General features: G+C 47.6%; 1 protein-coding gene and 1 non-coding gene across 2 annotated transcripts in view; one reads left to right on the top strand and one right to left on the bottom strand.

The window, feature by feature from the left end:
- PAQR5 (progestin and adipoQ receptor family member 5) overlaps positions 1-18034 on the top strand; it is a 104187-nt gene that overhangs the window by 16043 nt on the left and 70110 nt on the right. The gene's annotated exons all lie outside the window — the stretch shown is intronic.
- On the bottom strand, positions 9709-9836 carry LOC116482803 (small nucleolar RNA SNORA77). The gene has a single exon (XR_004252066.1). It is a non-coding gene; the product is annotated as a small nucleolar RNA SNORA77 (small nucleolar RNA).

The raw sequence follows: 18034 nt of genomic DNA, 5'->3' as shown, positions 1-18034 counted from the left end.
CCAGCCTTACTTTCTTACCACAGCCAGCCCTGAGTGACATTCCTGTGCCAAGAAATACAAGGACCTATCTCCAAGTGTGTTTCACCTTGACTGGCACTTTCCACCTCACATACCCAGGGACACATGTTTGGGAGAGGTGTCTAAACTATGGAAGTGATTTCTTTTCTTCTCACTTTTCATATAGAGGCCCTGCGTTTTCTCCCTGGGCAAAGTGAATCATTTCCCATGACAAGCAATGGCAGTTGGAGCTCTGGGGGCAGGGACTACCTGCGTTGAGGGACAGCTGTAGTAAGAGTCTTGCCCTCCAGCCCCTCCACTGTCATGCACTTGCCAGTCCCATGCCGCTTCCTTCCCCTTGGGCTTGGGGCAGTCCTTGGGTCAGGAGCTCAAGGCCAGCCTGGAGCCTCAGAGGTGGTCCTGGGCAGTGAAGGCTCAGGGAAGGCGGAGGGCTTACTATTTACACCTTCTGAGCTCAGGCTGCATGTTCTCGGGGGCTGATTTAGATGAACTGTTATTCTCATTATTCATAGGGTTTTTAATTTTTTTATTTTTTTGAGACAGAGTCTCTGTCTGTTGCCAGGTTGGAGTGCAATGGTGTGACCTTGGCTCTCTGCAATCTCTGCCTCCTGGGTTCAAGTGATTCTCAAGCCTCAGTCTCCAGAATAGCTGGAATTATAGGTGTGCTCCACCACGCCCAGCTAGTTTTTGTATTTTCAGTAGAGACGGGGTTTTGCCATGTTGGCCAGGCTGATCTGGAGTTCCTGACCACAGGTGATCTGCCTGCCTCGGTCTCCCAAGGTTCTGGGATTACAGGCATGAACCACCGCGCCCAGCCATAAGGTTTTAAATAGTGCATTTTGCCTCAACCCTTTTAAAAAAAGCCTGTGCTTAATAATGCTAGAATTAAAAATGTGACACATGCCTTGTGTCACATTTCAGCCACTGGGGCTTTTAATCCACCACTGCATTCAAATGTTGTGAAATGTGTTACTTATGATATTGGGTTAGCAGGAAAAATAATGTCCTAGCAAGAAGGAAGGAGAATACATTTTCCGTTTTATCTTGTAGCCTGGGACAGGCCAGAGAAGGCATGTCCCTGGTCATAAGTTAGAATGACAGTTGCTCTTTTTGAGTCCCGGCTATGCATCAAGGGCTTACACATGGGGCTTACACTTACTAATGCTTGAAACACCCCAAAGAAGTAGTTGCTCTGGGGATTATAAAAGTGTCCACCTAAAGAGATGCTGTGAAAATTAAGTGGGGTGTAAAATGCCCATAAGCGGTTTATTTATTTCTTTATTTTGAGATGAAGTCTTGCTCTGTCGCCCAGGCTGGGTGCAGTGGTGGGATTTTGGCTCACTGCAATGCCCGCCTCCTGGGTTCAAGCAATTCTCCTGCCTCAGTCTCCCAAGTAGCTGGGATTACAGGCGCACGCCACTAGGCCTGGCTAATTTTTGTATTTTTAGTAGAGACGGGGTTTCACCATGTTGGCCAGGCTGGTCTGGAGCTCTTGACCTCAGGTGATCCGCTCGCCTCAGCCCCCAAAGTGCTGGGATTACAGGCGTGAGCCACTGCGCCCAGCCCATAAGGGGTTGAGAATAGATTGAGCGCTCAGTAGTGGTGTTTCAAATCAAACATCATCATCTCCATTCACAAGGGAGGAAAGTGAGGCCCAGAGGGGCTTCGGGACTCAAAGCCCGGGTGAGCTGACTCTGGAGCCCAAATGCCATACACACCAGGGGGATTGGTTGGACATTATGCAGGCAGGGGCATCCGCCCAGGCTCCCCCACCCCATCTAAGCTCCCCACTGGCTGTGGGGCCACTTACAAGACACGCCCAGATGGGAATCTGGGCCCTGAGTCCTTCTCTGACCTCTAGTACCCTCCAGTCTCTGCTGAGGGTCTGGGCCCATGCCGGTCCACCGCCCTACCCAGGTCCATGCAGCATTCTTCCCTCTGCCAGTTCACATCTCCCTGGCTGCTTGGCTGCCCTGACCATTTTCCCCTCACCTGTGAGGTGTGCTCTTTGGGTAATGATTACGTGAAATGGCTCACCTACAGCTTTACAGATTTACAATCACCCTAGCCCCAGCGGGTGAAGCTCAGAGTTAATGATTGCTAGAAAAGCTTCCCACAAATGCAAATCATTTAGGGAGGTGCAGTGGCTCCCTGGACGGTCCCTCACTGGCCTGGCATTGAAATGCACCCGGGGTGCTATGTCTTGGCCTTCTCCACATGCCCACCCTCCTTTCCCCTTCTCCCCATGCTGTGCTCCCACCTCTTGCCTCTCCGAGCTTAGCACCAGCAGGCCTCCCTGCTTGCCGTCTGCCACCTGCCTCCCTGCCTTGCACCTCTGCTGTCCCTGGGTACATCGTTCCCTCCTCTGCCAAAGCAAGTCCTCAGCCTCTTTGGTATCCACCTAAAGCACTGCCTCCACCAGGAGCCTGCCCTGACTGCACCAGCATCCTTGCTCAGGCTTTCTTCTCTGAACTTCTCCAAGCCACCAGGCAGATCTTTTCTGAGTGCTATCCCATACATTGGGCAATGTTTAATTGCGAGGACCCAGCAGTGAGCAAGGCAGGAGCCCTGCCATCCAGAGGGGCATTGGTGTGCCCTGGGAGCACCCAGCCAGCCTGAGCTGCAGCAGAGGCTCAGAGAAGAGGGGTGCACTGGAGGCTGATGAAGTGGGGCTCGGGCTGGGACAGATGGTGTGGTGGAATTGTCTAGGCAGGCAAGGAATGCATCTCGAAGCAGAGTGGGTACCTTGTTCGAAGCACAAGGCAGGATTTGGTGTCAGATAATGACTCAACTGCAGCCATGTCATGTTTGAGACACCTGTTTAACAGCCAGGTGGAGGCAGGTGATCCCTCAGAGATGTCTGTCTCCCTCTCTCCTGTTACCTGCTCGTGGTCCACTGGGTATGTCTGTCTCCTCAGAAAGATGGGGTTCTCTTTGAGGGCAGCCAACATTTCTGACACTCTGCCCAGCTCAGACCCCAGCACTGAGCATGCACTCACTGCAGAGATGTGGGATTGAATTTAAACTCACCTCCATCATCCATTCTGCCTCCTTCTTCTTGGGGCATCTGCTTTTCATCTTGTCCTGCTAGTACAGTAGTCCCCCTTATCTGCAAGGAAGATAGTTCAAGACCCCAGTGGATGCCTGAAACCACAGATAGTACTAAACCTGGTATATACTATGTTTTTTCCTATATATACATACCTATGGTAAAGAGTAAGTTATAAATTAGTAAGGATTAACAACCATAATAATAAAACAGAACGATTATTATAATGTATTATAATAAAAGTTATTCGATGCTGGGTGCGGTGGTTCACACCTGTAATCCCAGTACTTTGGGAGGCCGAGGCAGGTGGATCACCACCTAAGGTCGGGAGTTTCAGACCAGCCTGCCCAACATGGGGAAACCCTGTCTTTAATAAAAATACAAAAGTTAGCTTGGTGTGGTGAGGGACGCCTTTAATCCCAGCTACCTGGGAGGCTGAGGTATGAGAAAAGCTTGAAGCCGGGAGGCGGAGGTTGCAGTGAGCCGAGATCGTGCCACTGCACTCCAGCCTGGGCGACAGAGCGAGACTCCATTAAAAAAAAAAAAAAGTATATATATATATGAATGCGGTCTCTCCTCTCACGCTCTCAAAATATCCTATTGCACTATATACCTATTTTTGGACCACCGTTGACTGCAGGTGACTGAAACCCCAAAAACTGAAGCCATGGATAAGGGGGACTGCTCTGTGGGTCCCCAGCTCCTTGTACTTCTGCTTGCTTTTGGTAGTGAGTGTCTTGTCTCCCAAACGGATTCTGGGCCATGTGACCCGAACGAGCACAGCTCAGAACAGTTGTTCCCTCCCTGGGCTGAGCGTGGGACTCACCACTGGAGCTTGATAACAGGGTGACCCCCAGGCAGCACCCCAAGGGACCCTCATTCAGAAGGTTGGAGGTAGGCCCACCTTGGTGGCTCTGGGTTCTGACAAGCCCCTAGGTTATTTGGAAACACAGCTGGGCTTGGCACTTGCTGCCGAGAGGTTTCCAGGCTCCTGTCTCTACCCTAGCTTTAACCAGTCCTCACCTCTTCCCAGGGTTAGAACCTTAGACTCGATCTGGACGTTTTTGGAGCAGGGAGCTCAGTGCCCATGGAGCAGCATGCGGGTGGGAGCGGTGCCTTGCCTCTGTGGGTTGAGCTGAATGAAGCCTGTCTCCTAGAAGCTCTTGTCTGGGGGTCTTGGTTCTGCTCTCAGGGGTTGCATGGCCTCCTCCAGGTTCCCAGCCTGCTGCCCCTGGACGTGTGAAGGCACTCACCCTCGGCCCAGGTCTTCTCTGGGTCTCCTTCCTTTCCTTCCTCTGCGGTCTGGGCTGGCTTCCACAGGCTGGCAGCTCTATCTCAGACTTCAAATTTCTGATCAGATTAGAAGCTTGAGAGCAGGGTGGAGATAGGATCTCGCCTTCCCCAGCGGCCAGAGGCTTCCCTGTTGGGGTGAGGGGAACCCAACAGTCAGGGCCTGGAGTCACCTTCCATCAGCCTGGCAGGGGCTTCGCCCTTTCCCGGCCTTGGGGGAGGACCCCGCCTGCTGCACCCACCCTGGAGGCCAACTAGCTGGGTAGCATAGAGCCAGAAAGAGCCCAGGCTGGCGTTCGGCACCCTGGTGCTAGATCTACAGGGCTCAGCAGCAGACTGGCTCCAGGTGGGCTCTGCTCCTCTTACCTGGGACCAGCTTTACAGTCACGACGTGGGTCCCACTTCCCCTCCCCGACCCTTGGTGAGCTGGATTTAAATGAGCTAGGATTGGGCCTGGGCACTAGTATTTTTTTACTTACTGGGTGGTTCTGATGTCCATCCAGAGAGGTGCCTAGCATCCCCTTCCAGCTCTGACAATACATGGAAATAGTTATTACATGCTGCAGTAAGATCACCAGGGCCAACAATATGCATATCATATAATGCTGAAATCAGTACTTGCATTTTACAAAAAGGTATTTAAAAAATGTAAAACAGGAAACCCAAATATTTAATAATTTTAAATATAAAAATGCTTTAGAATTCCAATAAAGGTTGACTTAGAAAAATACACATTCTCATTCTGGTCTATGTTAGCAGATAAAATAAACAAAAATGAAATATTCAAAACATTAAAACCTATCCACCTCAAAAGCTCAAAATTCAGTCATGGAAAGTTCAAGAAGGGATACTATTTGATCCCTTTTAAAGCAGAAATTTAAAATCAAAGGATGTTGGCAATATCATTATGTCACAAGTATGTTTTTTTCCCTGTAAAATTTTCTAGAAAAAGCTTTTCCTGACTCTACACTAGTTGGGGAATAGTGAGAAGATATATTTGTGTGATATCTTCGAATATTTTCTGCTGACAAGGCCTTTTGGCTTTTTTTCAGAGACTGCCGTCTTTTATTTATAAGGAGCCACGATTTTTGTTTCTAAAGCATTTCCGTTTGCCTTTAAGTTCTTTGGTTTTATCTTGTTCAGATGGAGATTCTGATGCACACTTCCTGTATCAGTTTCAAAACTGTCATGTTGATATCCCACATGTTAGGAAAGTCTGTGAATAGAGTGATAATTATTCTTGCAGCGGAGTTTTGCTTTGTCTATAGGCATGCAACGTCTGAGTAGGACTCAAAAGACATATTTCAGGGTTTTTTCTGACATTGTTATTCTCTCTTTTTCAAAGCATATACAAAGATTGAGAGATTAGTAGATTAACTTCCATGCCTGGCTCCAGCAATTATCAACTCATGGCCAGTGTTTTTCATCTATACTCTTACCCAGTCCCCTGGATCCCCACCAGATTCTGTTACAGCCGATCTGAGATATCATATCATTTTATCTGCAATTACTTCAGTATACATCTCCAAAGGAAAATGGCCCAATAAAACACATAACCACAGTGCTATTACTGTACCTTAAGAATGGATAATTCCTCATTATCATAAAAGAGCAAATGTTCACATTTTCCCAGTTGTCTCCTACATTTTGTTTTACAATTAGTTTGTTTGAGATTTCTGATGTTTAAGCTTTTGAAATAAATATCTTCGGACCAAACAGATGTATAATTTTGGCAGTGAAGTGCAGTTTTCGTGAACACAGCGTGGCAACCACTGTGTAGAAGATGCCAGACAACCGGGCCAGACCCTGCCTCTAGGGCTCAGAGTGCAGTGGACAGCAGAAGTCATTCAGTGGCTCAGCAAACAGTCATTCATTGAACAGGAACACTGGACAGTGTTCCTGGGCTGGGCACCATGGGCACAGCAATGACCAAGACATGCTCGGTCTGTCTTGACCTGATGAAAACCAGGACACTGGCATCTAACTGAAGTTTGCAAATGAAATGATAGATATCCTTGTAGTGGAACCCAGAAGAGAGTGGAAGCTGATTTTGCCCTAGAAAGCATTATAGAACAAGTGACATTTGCGTTTAGTCATAAGGAAAGGAAGAATTTTGTCAAGAAGACTGGTGGCTCACGCCTGTAATCCCAGCACTTTTGGAGGCCAAGGTGGGAGGGTCACTTGAGCCCAGGAGTTCCAAGACCAGCCTGGGCAACATAGCAAGACCCTATTTCTACAAAAAAAAAAAAAAAATTAAAAACTAGTCAGGGCTGGGTGCGATGGCTCATGTCTGTAATCCCAGCACTTTGGGAGGCCAAGACAGGCAGATCACCTGAGGTCAGGAGCTCGAGACCAGCCTGGCCAACCTTGACTAACATGGTGAAACCCCGTCTCTACTACAAATACAAAAATTAGCTGGGCACGGTGGCAGGCACCTGTAATCCCAGCTACTCGGGAGGCTAAGACAGGAGAATTGCTTGAACCCAGGAGGCGGAGGCTGCAGTGAGCTGAGATGGCACCACTGCACTCCAGCCTGGGTGACAGAGGGAGACTCCATCTCAAAAAAAAAAACAAAAATAAAAAACAAAAAAAGCCTAGCCAGGCATTGTGGCGTGTGCCTGTGGTCAAAGCTACTCAGGAGGGAGGCTGTGGTGAGAGGATCATTTCAGCCCGGGGTGTCGAGGCTGCAGTGAGCTGTGTTTGCACCACTGCACTCCAGGCTGGGTGACAGAGTGAGACCCTGTCTCAAAAAAAAAAAAAAAGAAGGAGAAGAGGAAGAAGAAGAAGAGGAAGAGGAAAAGGAAGAGGAAGAAGAAGAAGAAACAGAAGAAGAAGCAGAAGAAGAAGCAGAAGAAGAAGAAGAAGAAGAAGAAGAAGAAGAAGAAGAAGAAGAAGAGGAATTATTTCATCAAGAAGAGAAGATGGAGGAAGAGATGTCTCATCTAGTGCAAAGAGCAAGCACAAAGAGCGCATGGGGGTGGGAAGTTCCTGGTGCACTAAGGACCGAGATGAGAGGTGGGCGGGCATATGGCAAGGCTGGTGGGAGGTGGGGCTGGGGGACTGCCGAGGGCTTGGGGATATGTTAAGGAGTGGAGTTTTCCAGGACCTACTGCTGGGGACTGCACTATTTTCTTGTTTGAACATAAAGTGTGGACCATGGGGCAGGAGAACAGACCTTGCAGGAACAATGAGGAGGATTTGGATTTCCAAGCCCTTCCTGGAGCCCTCTGTCCACTAGGCCAAGAGTCTGCCTGGATCTCCATGAGTCTCCAGGGATAACACAGAGGCTGGCTCACAGTGAGTGCTTGATATAGGTCTATTAACAGATGGCCTCTGCCATGCTCCCAGTGAGAGTGCTCCCACCGGCCTCCACCTTCACCTATGGTGGTGAGGGAGGGATCCTCCTCTTTACGCCTTTGGCTCCGGGAAATGGGGTGGCTTTTCCAAATGCATGAGCTGTTAGGCTTTAGGACTTGGTCCCCAGCTCCCCTGAATGGCCAGTGGTGCTCCTGGGCCAGCAGGCAGGATGGGGGCACATAGGGTAAGGCTCACCTGTGACCTTCTCAGGTGGGTGTACAAGCAAATGCCAGCATTTGCAACCCATGGGCTGGCTGACACAATTAATCCCTTTAAGACTGGCCAAGAGTTAGAGGACTCATTCATTTATTTTCTTCTAATAGCATTGGGTTAAAAGAAAGAAAGAAAAAGAAAAAAGAATATACATGCTCATTGTGGGCAAACCCTGTTGTTACAGAAAAGGAGAAAGAGTAAAGCAAATCCCTAGATTTGCTGATCTACCACCACCATCTAGAGAGAGCTACAATGAACAACCTTCTAAATCTTCTTCTGTTCATAAATACAAAGCAGTTAAATGTAGCACCATTTATATAGACAGTATTATGAGATTTAGGCTGTTCTATAACCTGCTTTTTTTCATTTAACAACTTGCCATGACACTGTTACCTGTCAGTTACCACAGATCTGTACCATTTTTAATAGCCCCACGGTACAGTTTTGCATGGATGTGCCGTAAGTTACCCAGCCAGTTCTCTGTTGGCCAGAGATGTGGATTGTTTTCCATTTTTCTCTGCAATGTGCTAGGAAATATCATTCAGCTTTTTCAGATATGTAATAATCGCCTAGCAGTAAATATTTAGAATAGCTGGGATAGCTAGGGCAAAAAAAAAAAAAAAAAAAAAGAAAGAAAAAAAAGAAAAAAGAAAAAAGGCTTAGTACACTCAGAGTCCTAAGCCAAGCTGGGAGGTCACCATGGTAACCCCCTGCCATCCTCACACAGGGAGTGCCCATTTGCCACGGCTTCAGCCAGGTAGGCGGGTCAGAGATGGAGGAGAAACAGTCTGTTTTCAAGCAGTTTTATAAACCAAGGCCAGAAGGCACAGGAGAGAGCATTAATGCAGACCTGAGACAGCTTAAAATGCAATGGTGATAATAGCTTTTTATTGAGTCCTTGTCATCTGGTAGATACCATGGGTATTCATCCTCACCAGAGCCGTTGAAACTTTTATGATCCTCATTCAAGTGATTAGAAACTCAGAGATTAAGGAATCTGTCCAAGGGCACACAGTAAATGATGGAGCCAAGGTTTGAAATTAGTCTGCATTCACTCTTCAGCATTCTCCTTGCCACCACAATTGGGGTGGCCAGCCTCTGTCTCATCACCATCCCTGAGGCTCAGGTCCTCTTTTCCCAGTCCCACTAGAGCATTCATTCCCACCCCATTCATATGCAGCTCACACCAATTCTTCATCTGGCCTCTGTTTTCTGGGCTCCACTCTGGCCTCCTGCTTCTCCATACCCTGCGTACTTCCGCGCTGAACTACAGACGGGTCCTCGAACGGCACGCCCTCTTCCTACCTCCATGGCCCTGTCCTGCTATACCCTCAGCTCTCCCCCATAGCTGTGGCACTCCTGTTGACTCTTCAAGACTTATCCCAAACTTCATTTCTTTTTTTCTGAGGTAGAGTCTTGCTCTGTTCCCCAGGCTGGAGTGCAGTGGGGCAATCTCGGCTCATTGCAATCTCTGCCTCCCAGGCTCAAGTGATTCTCCTGCTTCAGCCTCCCAAGTAGCTGGGACTACAGGTGCCCACCACCATGTCTGGCTAATTTTTGTATTTTTAGTAGAGACAGGTTTTTGCCATGTTGGCCAGGCTGGTCTCGGACTCCTGACCTCAGGTGATCCACCCAGCTCAGCCTCCCAGTGTGCTGGGCTTACAGGCGTGAGCCACCGCGCCTGGCCCCAAGCTTCATTTCTTCAAGAAGTCTCCCCTGACTCCCTAGCATAATGCCCTCCTCTGTGTTCCCCTAGAGGCATAACCACTATTTTTTAAGCACTGTCTATCCCCAGGCAGCTGCATCACCCTTATAGGTCAGGCGGCCACAGCACCCTGGAATGTTTGTTTCTCTTGCAGAGGGAACGAGCACCCACCTGGGCCTGCAGCCAGGTGCACAGTGAGTCTGCAATAACCACTGCTTTACTATTAGATGGGCCGTGTGGCAATTGTGAGTGCAGATCTACACTAGAATGTGAGCTCTAAGGGCTAGAACTGTTGTGTCTGCTTCTTCATCCCCATATCTTTCCTACCATAGCTTTGGACATATAGTAGGTATTCAGGAAATGTGTACTGAATAAATGAATGAATGAATGAATGAATGAATGATCAAGTATATTCCTGCCCACTCTCCATTTCTGCTACCAGCCCCAGGGCAGGTACAAACTCGGAACTACATTAAACCAAGCAGCCTATCAAGTTCGATGCCTCTCACCTGGCTGGTTCCTGACCACTCCCCAAACACCTGACCCCTCCTGTCTCCTTAAGCCTCATCTACCTCTCCACCCACCGCAGTTTCTACTCACAGCCATTGTCCGGGAAACTAAGGTTCTGGGTGAACCCTTATCATCACCTCTACCACATCACCCCATGAACCTGGCTTTTTCTTATCCCTTGGGCTCCGCTGTCTGTGTTCCTCTCCTTGGTGGGACCTCAATTATTCCCTGGGGCTTTGAAACTCACTTTTCTCTCCCTCTGAAATGTGTCTGCAGCCTCAACTTCTCCTCCAAGATGCAGTCACATTTTTTTTTAACTGCAAATACGTGCAAATCAAACTCAACTTGTCTGAAAACTGTCCTGGTTTTCCTCACTTTCTTCATCATTTCCCGTTGATGTCATCATTTTCCAGTGCCTGGGAAATGGCGCTCCAAAGATGCCAGCCAAATGTGCCTGTCTGTTTCTCTGTGATCAGACACCTGACTTTTATGACCAGGGCCCCAAACTCCCCAAAGCTCCCAGCCAAGCCTGGCAAGAGTAGTGAGGCCTCAGCAAACCCAAGGGTGAGTACCTATGTGAAGAAGCTGTGTCTCCTGGGCTGCAGCCCGTTCTTTCCATGTGCAAATTCAGCCCAGGGCTGTAGATCTTCAGATTTATCAAAAGAAACTGGGAGCAGGATTTTTATGTTGACAGCTCTTGGTCTTTTTTTTTTTTTTTTTTTTTGTGATAGACTCTCACTCTGTTGCACAGTCTGGAGTGCAATGGCATAATCTTGGCTCGCTGCAACCTCTGCCTCCCAGGTTCAAGCAATTCTCCCTGCCTCAGACTCCTGATTAGCTGGGATTACAGGTGCCCGCCACCACATCCGTCTAATTTTTGTATTTTTAGTGGAGATGGGGTTTTGCCACCACGTTGGCCAGGCTGGTCTCAAACTCCTGACCTCAGGTGATCTGCCTGCCTTGGCCTCCCAAAGTGCTGGGATTACAGGCGTGAGCCACCACACCTGGGGTTTTGTTTTCTTAATAGACTTTATGTTTTAGAGCAGATGTAGGTTTATAGAAAAATTGTGCAGAAGGTAGTTTCCATTCTCTCCCTCCCCACCCCCTGTTATTAACATCTTGTATTAGTGTGTATGATGAACCAACATGGATGCATTATTATTAACTATTGTCCCTCCTTTACATTAGGGCTCATGCTTTATGTTGTGCATTCTATGGACTTTGACAAATGCTTAATGTCATGTTTCCACCATTACAGTATCATGCTGGGTTTTTTTTTTTTGACAAGGTGTTGCTCTGTTGCCTGGGCTTGAGTGCAGTGGCAGTAACATGGCTCACTGCAACCTCGACCTCAGGCTCATGTGATTCTCCTGCCTCAGCCTCCCTAGTAGCTGGGGCTACAGGCATGTGCCACCACACTTGGCTAATTTCTTTATTATTATTGTTAATTTTTTTAGAGATGGAGTCTCCCTATGTTGCCCAGGCTGGTCTTGAACTCCTGGATTCAAGTGATCTTCCCACCTCAGCCTCCCAAAGTGCTTACAGGTGTGAGCCACTGGGCCCACCTGTGGGTCTTTTAAACACTTTAGGCATCTTTTAAACACTTTAGGCATCAGAAGTCTCTGCTTTCTACGCTCTTTCATCCTAGTGTGCCCCTCCTTCTCATTGTATCTACCCCACAGTATTCAGCTCTTTCCCCCTCTCTCCACTCCTTAGAGCCTCCTGTCCCTACACATGGTCAGCTTTTCATTTGTGTCATCTTTCTACCAAACGCTAAGCTCCTGGAGGCATTTGGAGGTTTAATTTAGAAGTCTCAGTCTCCCCAGTGCCTAGGGTGCTTTTGAGATTCACTAACATTCACCTGCAGGCATATTGAGCAAGTGCCTGCAGGTGTGTTGGCTCTGAGGCTTCCAGGAAGATGCTTTAGGTCCTGTTGACAACAGAGAAAGTGAGAGCATGTGGCAAGGGATGAAGACTTGGGTACATCTCCAGTGGCAGTGGCTGCAGGGAGGAGAGAGGAGGTTTTCCAGCAAGAATAGTTTGAGAGAGAGGAGAGGTGAGGGGACAAACAGCTTTGGGTGGGAGGATGCTTGAATCCTTGGGAGCTGCCCCATAGAATGCCCAAGTTGGGATCTCAGACTCCCAGGGCCCTCACCTACCAGAGTCAAGCAATTCTCCTGCCTCAGCCTCCCAAGTAGTTGGGATTATAGGCTCTTGCCACCACACCTGGCTATTTTTTGTATTTTTAGTAGAGACAGGGTTTCACCATGTTGGCCAGGCTGGTCTCAAATTCCTGACCTCAGGTGATCTGCCAGCCTCAGCCTCCCAAAGTGCTGGGATTACACGTGTGAGCCACCGCGCCTAGCCAAGTCTCTTCTTCTATAATGAAAATAGATCCAGGTCCTGTCTTTCAGGAATCTGAATTGTGGCTACCAAAATGACAACACTTGAAAGAATCAGAGAATGATATAAATCAAGCTAATAATAATAATGACCTTTGATTGAGCTGTTTGCTGCCAGCCACACTCTATGCAAAGAACCTTATATACATTATTTCATTTAATCTTCATGCAGTTTATAAGCTAAAGACCGAGAGGCTGAGAAAGCTAAGACCAAGGCTGAGACAGTTAAGCAACATGTTCAAGGGCACCAGTTAGTGAATAGAGAAGCCAGGTCTGAAACCCAGATCAGTGTGACCCTGAAGTCTGGTCTCAGCCACTTCCCTACAGCTAGAGCGTTCAGGGAGGAGGAGAGCAGCAGGAGAGGAGTCACTGGAGCCCGTGTCCCTCCTGGAGGAGGCCAACTGTGGGCTGGGCCTGAAAGGCTGCCAAGGAAGTGGCCAGCTAGAGGGTATTCGAGGCTTGGGGGCAGGCCTGAAGCCTGGCCAGCCTGGAAAGACTCACAGGGAATTGCACGGGATGGGGGAGGGGGTGGCCATTATCCCAGCCTGTGCTTACCCTGAGTGGCCCACAGTGACATGGATGGCAACCCCTCCTTAGGGCCCTGCCAGGTTCCCGTTGCCTTTCCCTCTGTCACCCATCCCCCTGGGTCTGCAGACGAGATCCAGGCCCATTGCCTCTGGTGTGGGCTGGTTGCCTTGGGTGTGGACTTTACCCAAGTCAGAGGGCAAGGCCAGTGCAGCCTGCAGAGCCGCTTCTCCCTGGATCATGCCTGCTGAGGGAATGTCTCTCCCAGCCACCGGACCAGTTTCCAGTTTCCAGGGTGGGGCAGTCAGGCAGAAACAGGTTTCTGTGAAGTGACACTCCCTTCATTCACTGACTGGTAGCATGACTTTGTCCCACCACTTGGAGCCATGCCAACAAATCCTGCCCTGGACTGGGGATTCCGTCTGGACTCCAGGTTACTCTGGGAATGTGGCTTTGCCCTTGTTCACCAGGCACTGCAGGGGGCTGGTGGTTCTGAACCTTTCCTGGCTCACAGATGCCACTGAAACTGTTGAAACTTTGTTGAAAGCCATGGCCCCTGTCCCCAGTGACACACACACACATATACACTCACCCACACATAATTTAACCTATAATTTGATAAACTCCCTGAGGCCTATCCATGGATTTTCATGGACCTCAGGTTAAAAACCCCCATCCTTGAATATAGAGAGTAGATTGGTGGTTATCAGAGGCTGGGAAGGAGGTGGGGAATGAAGGGGAAAAAAAAAAGGAATATAAATGTATTTACAATCCCTGAACTAGATGGTAAATTATATATGTATATTTTACCTAAATTTCTTTTTTCTTTCTTTCTTTTTTTTTTTTTGGAGACAGAGCCTTGCTCTGTCACCTTGCTCTGTGTGATTGTTACCAGTGCAGTTGTGCAGTCTCAGCTCACTGCAACCTCTGCCTCCCAGGTTCAAGGAATTCTTGTGCCTCAGTCTCCTGAGTGGCTGGGACTACAGGTGTATGCCACTACAGCCGGCTAATATTTTGTATTTTAGTAGAGACAGGGTTTCATCATGTTGTCCAGGCTGGTCTTGAACTCCTGAGCTCAGGCAATCTGCCTACCTCGGCCTCCCAAGGTACTAGGATTATAGGAATGAGCCACTGCAAACAGCCTCAATTTTTGGTTTTTAAATCATCCTAAAAGTTTTTGCCACTGATGGCTCACTCTCCTGAATGTGTTCTTTGTAGTAATAGTAGCCACAATAGTAGCCATAGTGGTAAGTACCACTGGCATTGATTCAGTGTTTTGTAGTTAACAAAATTTGTTCACATCTATTATTATTTCATTTTAGCTCCCCCATAGCCCTGGCCAGGTAGGTATTAATATTTTTATTTCACAGATGATAAGAATGAAAGTCATTTGGAACAAGCCCAGCCAAATTCATATCTAGGAGATGGTAGGGAGGAGACCTGACCTTGGTGACCCAAAATCCCAAGCTCTATGTGCCTCTCCCCATCTTCACAGAACATTCTCCAAGCTTAGGCAGTCCAGGGTACTTGTTACAATACACCAGGGAATGTTAGTGAAACTACCTTTGCAAAATTATGGCTGAGACAGTGAAAGAGATCTAACTTAACTGATTCCATCTTGCTTCTAACCCCAAGCTGTCTTTTTTCATTCCTGGGCATAGGCTGAACTTACTCTGGGAGAAACTTGGTTTGTAGTTTATAGTTTAAACAAAAATGGTAACAGCTCTTTCCCAAAGGAGACCTACTTCTTGCCTGGGGACTAGATTAACATTAGCCACAGGATTAGAAATTATGGTTTAGGAGTCATGCAGTTGGAGGCCACAAGATTCTGACCCTCCCTAGACTGCTCCTAAGATCAGTGCTTGGGATATTTTGCAGACCCTGCATTTGATGGATCAGCAGGCACCACCCAGATCAATGAACTGGTTCCTCTGATCTTGTGGCCCCCTCCCAGGAACTGAGTCAGTGCAAGAAGACAGCTTCGACTGCCTATGATTTCATCCCTGACCACCACTCCTGGCTCATTGGTTATCCACCCCCCAACCATTAACCAAGTTATCCCTAAAAACTCTGCTCCAGGAATGTTTGGGGAGAGTGATTTGAGTAATAATAAAACTCCAGTCTCCCACACAGCAGGCTCTGCATGAATTACTCTTTCTCTATTGCAATTCCCCTGTCTTGATGAATCGGCTCTGTCTAGGCAGCGGGCAAGGTGAACCCCTTGGGCACTTACAAATTTGGTGGCTCATCCAGGATTGCCCTTGTGGCTACCTGCCCATGGTTCAGTGGCCCCACTCCAGTGATGGATCCAGAAGCCAGCCCAAGAAGCCACCTAGTTCTCTTGGACTGGGGGCTGACTCTGGTACTCTCTCTACTGGTGGAGCACTGCCAACCCAGTGTGCATGGATCTAATTGCAATGGAGAAATAGTCCTGGGGTGACATCCCTTAACTGTAGTCCTATCACAGGGTGTCTGTATAGCCCATGATGGGGTGACTGTAGCCCCATTGTGGGGTATCTGGATTGGTGAGTATCCCAGGTGCTGTCAACACCTCCTTCCTTCTCCCCACTGGTTCTGTAGCCCTATGGTGTGGTGTCTGTAGCTTCACCATGGGGTGTCTTGTGTCTCTAGCCCCATTGCAGGGTGTCTGTTCAGCCACTGTGGGGTCTCGGTTTGCTCTTTCTAACTTGTAAGAAGAGTCTTGGTTTGAGAGACTTATTGTCAATCAGGAAGATTTTGAGGAGGTTTCTCAGATGGAGAATAGGAGGATAGTTTGGAAGGGATACTCTTGGAGTTCTTGGTTAGAGATCTGATTTGGAGGCCTTCTGTCCATCTCATCTTTGTGTGTGTTTGTATATGCGGAAGGGATCTCAGGAGGGGTTGCTAATGGAAGTCCAGCAGGTCTAACTCAGAGATCCCTCCTTATTTGTCTGGTTACATTTGGTGAGCCCTGAACAGGACCTGTCTCTCGGGGTGACTATCTGGTCTTTGCCTTGCCCAGAGACCCCATTGTGAATTACCATTTGGAGGTCGTCCCTCCCCACCTGGAGTGGATCAGAAACAGGGAGCAACAGGAAAAAGTTTGAGCTTTACCAGACTGATATTGGGTGCTGAATGAGGTGACTAATGTTTGTTTTGTTATGTGTATTTTGCTGGGATGGAAAATGTTAATTTGGTTCCCCATGCAACCCGTTGGTTAGCATCTTGCAAATTAAGAATCTTGCCTATGGTTCCATAAAACAGTAAAGTGGCTTTTTTTTTTCTTGTAAAGTGGCTTGAACCCCACAGCTATAGCACAAGCAAGCAGGGTCATCAGAAGCCACTCCGTTCTTCTGGAAGCTGCAGAGAAATGGAACCCAGAAGCCTCGTATGCCAGCAAAAAGGGTAAGAAATTCTTACCAGCCAAGTTTCTGGTCTCTCTTTCTCTGTCAGGGTAAAACAGTGAACTATTGGTCTCCTCTGCAAGGGTTTGATTAATAGAAAAAAGGATTTGTGAGACTAATCTTAGGCTGTAGCAAATCTGCTGTACTTTGTGCTAAGAATTTGTCTTTCTGTGTTCTGTAATGGAGAGAGGGGTATCACAGGATAGAATGTGGGTTTAGGACCCCTATAAGCCCGCTTTTCAAGCCAGCTTGGCAGGCTGGTCAGTTCCAAACCTTGCTACAGTTCCCTGAAACCAATACTGGATGAAATTTCTCTGTCTTGCTTTGTGTCCTTAAGAGCTTTTGACCATGTGGGGATACTTTCTCTTGGTTTCTGCCATCCAGAGGACAGGAATTTTGGGGTTCATGTCATAGGCCTAAAATTTTTTTCTTGAGCAGTTAAAAGCCTGTGCAAGCTTGAAATTGGCTTCTCTAGGCTCCTTCTGGGGAGAGCAATAGAAACTGCTCAATGCTGTAACTCAGTAGCTGAGGCTTTGCCTTTTGACAATGGCAGCCTGGGTTTTAGTCTTGGCTTCCGGAATGATTCCTTTCTGGGTTTTATTTATGATACTTTGCCATTTATTGAGGTTCCCCACCTCACCCCCACCCCGGCCAACCCATGGATAGCTTCTGATTCCCTGTCTTGAATTTTCCTTTCTCTAAACTACCCTGGGGGAGATTCTAAATCTTGTAAAAAAAAAAAAAGAAACTGCTTACCATCTCCTTGAGACATGCATGTGTCCATGGTTAAGTTATAACCTTAGCTAAAACTTATTAATTTCATGTGGGAAGTTAACTGTGGTAGAACTTAAAAGCCAAAAATACTGGTCGCTTAGTGTGGTTAAAGTCGGGTAATAAAAAGTTTAAAAGGATATTTTTTAAAGAGCGCTATGGTTAAAAGTCAGCTTAATTAAAAGTGGATAAACAAGCAATAAGTATATTTAAAAGGCCTTTATGTTTTTCTCTTTTTGGATCTTGTTTTTTTCCTGGAGAAAGGTTTTTTCTTCTCAGTTGACTGAATTATTTTTTTCCATTTTTTTTCATCTTGCCAATCTTAATACACACATGAGAGGTCCTAAGATAACTTCTGGTAGGCTGGGACTCCTTGGGAAAAACAGAGGAGGCACCATGGACCCCGTTTTGGAAAAAGCTCTGTTTTCCTCATGGAGCCCCAGGAATTAAAAGCGGATAGATCCCTCTCAAAATCAAAGGCTCTGTTCTGTTTTTCATTGTGTTACCTGACAGTTTTGAGTTTTAAGGGTATCAGAAATTACTTCTCATTATGAGAGAGCTTTGGTGTGTAATAACTAGGTAGGAAATACACTTTAGGGGGTGGCTAATAGTAGTTATGGAGGGATACTCGACTCTGCACACCTGGATCAGAGACGCACGCTCTTGGCCACCTGGAAGATAAGGAGGCATCCCCGCCTCCCACTGGGAGATGAGACTCCCGTGAGAGATGGGCCGATTACAAACTGGGCTGACTGGCTTTGGGTTGCCTTGAATGGAATGCAGGGTAGAAGCACTGCATGGTCCTCTCCCA

The sequence above is a fragment of the Hylobates moloch genome, unplaced genomic scaffold (genome assembly GCF_009828535.3).
Source record: "Hylobates moloch isolate HMO894 unplaced genomic scaffold, HMol_V3 SCAFFOLD_14, whole genome shotgun sequence".
Lineage (NCBI taxonomy): Eukaryota > Metazoa > Chordata > Mammalia > Primates > Hylobatidae > Hylobates > Hylobates moloch.
This window is presented reverse-complemented; position numbering and strand designations above follow the sequence as displayed.